This window comes from Dreissena polymorpha, chromosome 3 (assembly GCF_020536995.1).
Source record: "Dreissena polymorpha isolate Duluth1 chromosome 3, UMN_Dpol_1.0, whole genome shotgun sequence".
Classification (NCBI taxonomy): Eukaryota; Metazoa; Mollusca; class Bivalvia; order Myida; family Dreissenidae; genus Dreissena; species Dreissena polymorpha.
Genome location: NC_068357.1, coordinates 111,897,742 through 111,907,956, shown reverse-complemented (window position 1 = coordinate 111,907,956; position 10,215 = coordinate 111,897,742). Strand labels below are relative to the sequence as shown.

The window sequence follows — 10,215 nt, the reverse complement described above, 5'->3', positions numbered from 1 at the left end:
AACTAGTTAGTAACCACTGGTCATTTCAAGGTCATTCATTTGAAGGTCAAGGTCACTGTGACCTTGAATGTAAAAATGTTAAAGTTCTTATTTCATGGTATAACATTGGTATGCTTGGACCTAGAGTCTTCAAACTTGACATGAAGGTTGGCCAGGATTAACAGATGACCACTGGTCATTTCAAGGTCATTCATTTGAAGGTGAAGGTCACTGTGACCTTCAATATAAAAATGTTAAAGTTGTTATAACTTTGGTATGCTTGGACCTAGAGTCTTGAAACTTGACATGAAGGTTGGCCAGAACTAGTAAGTAACCACTGGACATTTCAAGGTCATTCATTTGAAGGTCAAGGTCACTGTGACCTTGAATGTAAAAATGTTAAAGTTGTTATAACTTTGGTATGCTTGGACCTAGAGTCTTGAAACTTGACATGAAGGTTGGCCAGAACTAGTAAGTAACCACTAGACATTTCAAGGTCATTCATTTGAAGGTCAAGGTCACTGTGACCTTGAATGTAAAAATGTTAAAGTTCTTATTTCATGTTATAACTTTGGTATGCTTGTACCTAGAGTCTTCAAACTTGAAATAAAGATTGGCCAGTACTAGAAGATGACCACTGGTCATTTCAATGTCATTCATTTGAAGGTCAAGGTCACTGTGACCTTCAATGTTAAAATGTTAAAATTGTTATAACTTTGGTATGCTTGGACCTAGAATCTCAAACTTGACGTAAAGGTTTGCAAGCACACTTAGATGACCACTGGTCATTTCAAGGTCATTCATTTCAATGTCATTCATTTGAAGGTCAAGGTCACTGTGAACTTAAATGTTAAAATGTTAAAATTGTTGTAACTTTGGTATGCTTGGACCTAGAATCTCAAACTTTGCTCATGCCTTGAAAAGTACTTACATTTCATTTTGACCTTTGAACAATATTTCAGTAATTTAAGTATTGCATTGACAAAAACACGAAAGGTACTTTCCTGTCATTTAAATCAAAAATCCGGCTTCAATGCGGTCATCTCCGACCGCGGAACTCTTGTTATTTTTGTAACGTGTCAAACAATCCTAATGATAGCTCATATAGGGATTCTAATGACTGCAACTATGAAGACAAGAGGATATTATTATTGATAGTTTAGACCGTGATTTTAGTGTTGGGGAGATCTGTAAAACTATAAGTGAGATTTCAAGATATAAAAGTTGTGACTTATCTGGCAATGTTGCCGACTTTTTTATCGATGCCAAATATTTTATTGCTCCGTATTTTTATGTGTATTTTTAATCATATATTTGGCACAGGTATTTATCCAGATGACTGGTCTAAAGGAGTAATTGTGCCCATTCATAAAAAGGGTTGTAAATCTGACCCATCAAATTACAGGGGCATTACAATAGTAAATACAATGTCTAAAGTATTTTCACTCTTGCTAAGAAATAGACTTAACGCTTGGTGCGAAAGTGAACATAAGTTGAATGAGGCTCAATTTGGTTTTCGTGAGAACCGTAGTACTAGTGATTGTATTTTTATCCTTCATACTATAATACAGAAAGTACTTGCTAATAAACTAAAATTATATTGTGCATTTATTGATTATCAAAAGGCTTTTGACGCTGTTATACATGACGCTTTATGGATAAAATTAACTAATTCACAAATAAGTTCTAAGATGTTAAAAATGCTTAAATCCTTCTACTCTAATGTTAAGGCCTGTATAAGAAATAATGAAAATATGTCGTATTCTGAACTGTTTGATCTTACACTTGGTGTAAAGCAGGGCGAGCATCTTTCCCCTCTTTTGTTTATATAATTTATAAACGACATCAAGGACTATATGGACTTAACTAATTTGTCTGTAAATGATATTGAAAAATTGTCACTATATATGCTGTTATTTGCTGATGACATTGCATTATTTACAACAGATTCAAAAAATCTCCAGACTCAACTTGATTGTATAAGTAGATTTTCTTGGACATGGGGCCTTAAAATAAATGTAGAAAAAACTAAATGTGTATTTTTGAACGAACAAAATCTAGAAACAGTTATACGTGGTGTATCAATAATATTGATGTTGAAATTGTTGATAGTTTCTGTTACCTAGGCATAAAATTTTATTATAACGGAAACTTTAACCAGGCTATAAAAACACTTAATGAACAAGCACTCAAAGCATATAATGGTCTTTTATCATTGTTTACTAGAGTTTCATTTGATATTAAAACCAAGTTGCTACTGTTTGACTCCAAAGTTGCGTCGATTATTCTATATGGTAGCGATATATGGGGCGTATATGACTTTAAGGAAGTAGACAAACTCCATGTTAAATTATGAAAACATATCCTTGGCGTTCGTCCCCAAACATCCACAGTCCTTGGCGAATTAGGAAGATTTCCTTTTTTGGTCATCTGTAAGGAAAGGGCCTTAAAGTATTGGTGTAAAATTATGAAAAATTCTGAGTCTCTTCCAAGCAAAATATTTCAAGAACACATACATGACGTAAGTTTCAACTCATTGAATTAAAAAAATAGCTGGGGCAAAGCCATTAATATTTTTTTAGATAACCTTGGTTATGGATACCAATGGTCAATGTTTTATTATAACTGTAGCTATGTACATATGTTACAACAAAGAATCCGTGATCAATATATACAGACTTGGTGCGACATTGTTAGCTCACAAAGCAAATTATACTATTATAACAAATTTAAAACTGTTTTCAAATATGAAAAAAATCTAGATGCAGTAGACCATGATTACTTCAGAATCGCATTAACAAATCTGAGACCGTGTTCCCACCAGCTTGAGATCGAAACAGGTAGATTCAATAATGTTGATAGAGTAAGAATACTTTGTAAACTGTGTAACCTAAATGTAGTTGAGTCGGAATTCCACTTTGTACTTTATTGTCCCTTGTATCAAGATTTAAGACGAAAATATAATATCCCAACTGCTTTTAATACAATGAATAAATTTATTAAGCTTGTGTCCTCAAATCAAACAGGAGTTTTAAGACGCCTGTCAAAATGTGTATATTTTTCTATGAAACAACGTTCCCAAATACTAGATTGTAATGCTTCTTAAGCTGTATAAATATGTCTGGTCAGAGGTATTCATGTATTTGTTTTTTTTCGATATGTATTTATACATGAATATTTTGAAACCATGCACTTTAAACTTTACATGTTGTTTTGCTATGACCATCTCTTTGTAATACTGTATTTGTTAATGGCTAAAGGCATGGATTATGCCGATTTGTCTAATAAAGTATATATATTATTCACGGCATTAAATATTTGTAGTTCCCACTTTATAACCTATAGACCGATTCTCAGTTCGCCTTGATGCGGAACTATTCTGTTTAAAAATACCCAAGTTAGTTCAAGAGTGATTGTTTACTGTCCACATCAAAGCCAACGCAGCTTTGTTCGTTCGGTAACACAAGACAAACGTCATGTTATGAATTTCGTATTTATACTACAGGTATTGCAACTGTACCGCTCAGTTTTGATCGAAATGACAGTGAGAATACGTTTGAAAACACGAAGCCTTAGTATGCAAAATTTATTATTTGTTAATTGCACTAACGACAGCTAACTGTTCACTTAATAATCATACATGTGAATAGAAGTATACATATTGCATGGGATACATGATTCAAAATATTTTTTTCATCGCATTATACCTGGTTTCCATTTATGTATTAACTTCATTAAAATAAGATCTCAAACCATGAGCTCTCAAGGCTTAGATTTTTACAGCATGCGTCCATTAATTGCATCAAAATGCACATAAGGATATTGCAATCAGTGACACGTCGACGACCAACCTTTTAATCAATTTATATTTTTGTTGAAAAAAACGTTTAAAAAATATTTCAAGATTTTCTCCGCAGTTTTTATAAATCTATGAACATAAGCTTATATTAGTAAGGTTTCGGAATTCGGTATAATAAACTATTATATCATTGTCAATGCTATACATACAGCCAGAACATGCATTGCATAACGTCAAGGTGAATTGTATTAGCATGCGGACTGTCATTTATATTCACATCATTTAACATTATTTTTCTTTACTCCGGCCATCGACCGTTTACCTTAATCATTAAAACACCACTGCGTGTACAATTAATACCGAATATGTTTGTAGTTTCCGCTTCAAACCTATCGACCATCTTCGTATGCGTTATTAGTATAAGCATTTTGTTTAATTATACCCAGTTTTGTTAATCAGTTACGGTTAACGGTCCAGATACATCTTCAAGAGCTTTGTTGTGAGAGGACAAGCTCCAAACTTCCTGCCACGCATATCAAATTTACACCTCAATGGCGAGCGAAATGACAGAACGAATCCTTTTGGAAACACGGTACTAATTTATGCCACAATACATTATTGTTTTGATTGGGCCCTTGGCGGCTAACCGTTAAATTATTAGTGCACATGTTAATAAAGAATCACTATTGAATGGTGAAAACAAATTAAAAAATATGGATTGATCATTTTTCCGGAGTATTTCAGGTTTCCGTCAATAATTTGGAAGTGAGTGTTTTGATTATGATTTGCAGAAATAACTTAATGTAATTGTTGTTATCCGACAATGACTTTCGATAATGATTTGCGAAGTTGATTTAAGTTTTGGCAGCGCGTTTGCGTTTTTTTTTTCATTTTTGTTAAATCATAAATACTGTTTGCATGAACAATAGGAACATATACTGGGAAAAAAACGCTTGGCGAAGTAAAGATTCTGCCAAAATCCTTCTGATATCGTGCTGGTGCTTTATTCATATATTTTTTGTGTTTCTTGCAAGTGGTGGTGTATTTATTTTAAAACAGAAGGGTAATATAAAAGCAAATCAAGCTATTCGACAAAAATACAAAAACGTAGGATCAGCTCATTATTGCACTAAAATAACTTGACTTGAAAATCAATTCGCTTAATATTACCTAAATATTGAACCTTATGAAAGTATTTTTAAACTGGCATACCAATACGTTTCAACAATACATACGAACAGTTAGTGACGCTGTGAGTATAAGAGTTTAGCCTTCGAAAATATCGCGAAGTTGCTGTCATCTTCAAAAGTTGTATCACGGGCTAAGGGCAAGTAACGTGTTCTTGAAGTCCACCTTAGGCATTATTATTGCAGTAGACACTTCATAGGCCAGTAAATTAACCATGTCGTGAACGGTTTTGATCAGGAAAAAGCGTGTCACGGCAATGGAGAGGCTTTAAGTGATTTGGATCTAATAGCGATATCGTTATGCACGAGAGAAGGATGGCCACACTTGTTAGCAAAAACTGAAAATATAGTGGTCGATTGATATTGTTTTGCACCCTGTATAGTTATGCCTCTATACATAAAGTAAAATGCTATATTAATGTGCAACCAATAACAATGCAAATGGTTTATTTGATATGGATTAATGTGGCAAGATTAAACGGTCCGACAAACGAATGATTTGTTATGTTAATTCCCATATGAACGTATAGCTCTGCCATTGCCTGTCATTACTGCGGTTCAACAAAGAACTATACGAAATAAACAATATTTGAAGAAATGCTTTCGAGAAATGTCAGCAATATACTTTTTTACAGATTGGTTGGGGTCTACAACGGAGTATATGAGACGTTAAGGGATGTCAAAGGCCGTTCGTTCTTAATATATATTTTTGTTTATAAAAACGTGTATCGCGTGCACCGTATATCCATCTGAGGCATTATTATTGCAGTTGACTGTTTGTGAAATGGTTCATTAACCCTGTCGTGAATGGTTTCATCCAGGAAATTGAGTCGAACTTATTTTTCCCTTTACCGTACTATCGTGAACATATTCATCGGTTTAATGAAGGAAGTGATGGTCAAAATTTAGTTGCACTGCTTAGTTCTTAGATTAATAATTCTTGTTACTATTAATAAAGGCTATCTGAACTAAATACACTTTTTGTTAATGTTTATATATTAAATGTCCCTTATATCCGGGTAATTATTTTTAACGATAACTTGAAAGTGTGTTATAATGCATGTATACGTATTTAATCAGTTAAACAACTCATCACAAATTCTAGTTAAATATACAGAACGATAATAAACAAAATATGTCTTTAAAAAGAACCTTCTTCGCTATTTAAAAGCAGAATGTTGTATATTTTTCGATACAAAACAATTACTTACTCAACTGAAAATTAATATGATACTGAATTATCGATTAGGGAGCGAGAAACAATGAATATAAGTTACATAAATCTAAATAGCCTATATTCGGTTATTATATATTTAAGCGATAAATGGTTCTTTTTCGGTAACACTTCAATAATATTTTCCAATGTAAAAAAATGTCACTGCTGGTAACTGATTTTGATTTAGTATCAAAAGAAAAATGAAAATCCTTTGATTTAGTGGATAAATCAAATGCTGTGTTAAATACACTCGATATACAATTGTATTCGATTTACACAGTTTTCTATCTGTTTTTACAATTCTATTCAATAAATGGATACATATCTATAGACTGGGAATTATACAATAAAGTTAAACTGCTGGAAACTTCAATGACATCCCTTGTCTGGTTCCATACCTTTTATAGGAAAATTACTGAAATATTACACCTTAACATACTTTCATCATATCGGCCCACGAAAAAGAGATACTCAATTTGTCGACTAATATATTTTAAAAGACCAAACGCATTTGCACCAGTTATGAATTAATATAACGCGGTAATTTGATTAGTATTATATTAATTCTAGACCATAAAACGTCCGTAACTAACATCGCTCCGTAACTAACATTCAATTAATGCTTCGCTCGGTAATTTTTGTTCCACACAATATTTAAACACTCTGCATAATACCATTCAAATGGCATTGTGCATTCAATATGCATTGGCTCCAAGCTGACAACAAAAATGAGATAGTTATCAAGGGACTTTAATGTATTCTTTTCATACTCGCTCAACACCAGTCTGTAGGTGCTGTCGACATTAACCCATTTATGCTTAGTAAACTCTCCCATCCTTCTAAATTGGATCATTTTTTCCCTAAATTAGGGATGCCTAGTATATTTATTTCTATAATTAGAATATTTGTTTTAAGAAATTCCTTTAAGCAAACTGCGCAGACCCAGATGAGACGCTGCATTATGCGGCGTCTCATCTGGGTCTACGCTGTTTGCCAAGGCCTTTTTTCTAGACGCTAGGCGTAAATTTATGGGTTAATAATTGCATAATGAGATTACATTTGTATGACATAATTCGGCTTGTTAAACAGCATATCTAGTTTGCTTAGCTAGTATATATGTATATATATTAACTATTTGGAATATATTTCACAAAACGTTTCGTAAAAAAGCACATTTGTTTTAAATGAAACAAAACAATATCGTTCTTGACTATTTTGGTGTCATTATTTTGAAATTAGCATATAATAACATTTACCAGAAACAGTTTTTGTTACTGTGTATTTAGGACGTCCAGCTTAATTTCTTAAATCATGGCTATTTTTGGACATTGGTTTGAAAGCGGGTTGTAACTGAAGTTTTTAACCAGGTTTTCGAAAGAAAAAAACTGGTTATTAGATTGGCGAATGGCGGGCGGGCGGGCTGGCGGGCGGGCCGGCCGGCGGGCGGGCGGGCACGCGGGCGGGCGGGCACGCGGGCGGGCGGAACAAGCTTGTCCGGGCCATAACTTTGTCGTTCTTTATGAGATTTTAAAATCATTTGGCACATTTGTTCACCATCATTGGACGGTGTGTCGCGCGAAAGAATTATGTCAATATCTCCAAGGTCAAGGTCACACTTTGAGTTCAAAGGTCAAAAAATGATCATAAATGAGCTTGTCCGGGCCATAACTATGTCATTCATTGTGAGATTTTAAAATAATTTGGCACATCTTTTCACCATCATTGGACGGTGTGTCGCTCGAAAGAATTACGTCAATATCTCCAAGTCAAGGTTACACTTTGAGTTCCAAAGTCGAAAATGGCCATAAATGAGCTTGTCCGGGCCATTACTATGTCATTCATTGTGAGATTTTAAAATCATTTGGCATATTTATTCACCATCATTTGACGGTGTGTCATGCGAAAGAAGTATGTGGATATCTCCGAGGCCAAGGTCACACTTTGAGTTCAAAGGTAAAAAATGACCATAAATGAGCTTGTCCGGGCCATAACTATGTCGTTAATTGTGAGATTTTAAAATCATCTGGCACATTTTTTTTTACCTTCATTGGACGTGTGACATGTGAAGAATTACGTCGATATCTGGAACGTCAAGGTCACACTGTGAGTTCAAAGGTAAAAAAATACCATAAATAATCTTGTCCGGGCCATAAATATGGCATTCATTGTGAGATTTTAAAATTATTCGGTACATTTGTTCACAATCATTGGACAGTGTGTCATGAGAAAGAATAACGTCGATATCGCCAAGGTCAATGTTACACTTTGAGTTCAAAGGTCTAAATGGCCATAAATGATCTTGTCCGGGCCATGACTATGTCATTCATTGTGAGATTTTAAAATTACTCGGTACATTTGTTCACAGTCATTGGACGGTGTGTCATGCGAAAGAATTACGTCGATATCTCCAAGGTCAAGGTCACACTTAGAGTTCAACAGTCAAAAATGGCCATTAATGAGCTTGTCCGGGCCATAACTATGTCATTCATTGTGAGATTTTAAAATTACTCTGTAAATTAATTTTGTTCACAGTAATTTGACGGCGTGTTATGCGAAATAATTCAAGAGTTCAGAGTTCAAAATGGTCATAAATGATAAGGGAATAATAATTCTTAAAAACCGCCATAAATTAGCTTTTTTGTTTTGTGAAGACAGCATGCAAAATACTCTGTGTTAATGCAGCATGTGGGGTTATATGTCTCGTCTGTGACAAAGCTCTCTAGTTATAAATATGTTTTTTTTAAACCTGGTTTTGTGACAATTTTGTCCCTAGTTATGTTTTTTTGTTGTTGTTAGTTTTGTAAAATTATTCAATGAGATGTTGTTGCATTAAATTAAGAGTACAAAACAATGCATATAACGTAAAAACAACTGCCAAACTATCCCTTTGAGAGATACAACTGTTATTTATTCAATGATTTATATGCGTAATATCTTGCTTTGCCGACTGGTCTATGATTCTCACACTTGATGAATGTCTCTTCTGGTCTATTAATGCATTTGGAATTATATCCAAAATATATTACTAAAGTTTGTAACATGATGATACATATACATTTGATTGACTATCTTCGATATATCGTTCAGATCCAGTTTGTAGTAGATTTGAAATCAAAAGACAGTTATTCTTATAAGAGTGTTGTTTACAAGCGGGAATACAATTAGATTTTTGGTGTGTACACGTGTTGTTTTTTGTTATATGACAAGAACACGGATATTTTAAAACTTCCAAAGGAAACATGTTGTGTTAATGGAAATACTTTCCAGTCATTGAATTACAAATTGTATGCATGCGATATAGATATAGTATCTATGCTAAAACACTTATATATCATTAACAAAACAATTTAGATTTCCTGCAAATTCATTTTTTCATAAACGCAAATAAAGAGGTTGGTCAACGTATTCCAATAGCAAAGAGTGATTTCCGACAAATAGGTTTGCAGTGCAGAGATATTTTAATGGTTCAGAGACGTTGATCATTTCTGCTTATATCGCTGCCGTTAACCGATATGACCATAACACTACTTGCACTGGTTCTGTAATTTGATAAAAGCATAATCATGACTCACATCGCCATTAACATATTGCGTTACGATCCACATATATTCGCTGGTTTTCAGTTACGCGATTTACAAGTGATATAATTTAACGGCGAATCCGATTCCGTGAATGAGTTAAGTCGAGTTCATTATAGCCGACACGTGCTCTCCGAGTTTTTGGAATAAAATACATGTGGGTCGTGTTTGTTAATGAATGTGTGTAATTGTGCATGTTTAACGGTGGAAAAGATAGATAATTTGTGTAGTGTTCTGAGAAAACTGGGCATAAAGCATGTGCGTAAGGTGTCGTCCCAGATTAGCCTGTGCAGTGCGCGAAGGCTAATCAGGGACGACACTTTCCGCTTAAATTAGATTTTCGGTAAAAAGGTTCTTCCTTTAAATGACAAATACCATTAAAGCGGAAAGTGTCGTCCCTGATTAGGCTGTGCGGACGTCACAGGCTAATCTGGGACGACACATTACGAACATGCA

General features: G+C 34.1%; 1 long non-coding RNA gene across 1 annotated transcript; it reads right to left on the bottom strand.

Annotated features, from left to right (window-relative positions):
* Window positions 1-331: 331 nt before the first annotated feature.
* Window positions 332-650, bottom strand: LOC127871044 (uncharacterized). The gene is made up of 2 exons (XR_008045069.1): window positions 508-650; window positions 332-362 (listed from the first exon to the last, which is right to left on the bottom strand). It is a non-coding gene; the product is annotated as an uncharacterized LOC127871044 (long non-coding RNA).
* Window positions 651-10,215: the final 9,565 nt, after the last annotated feature.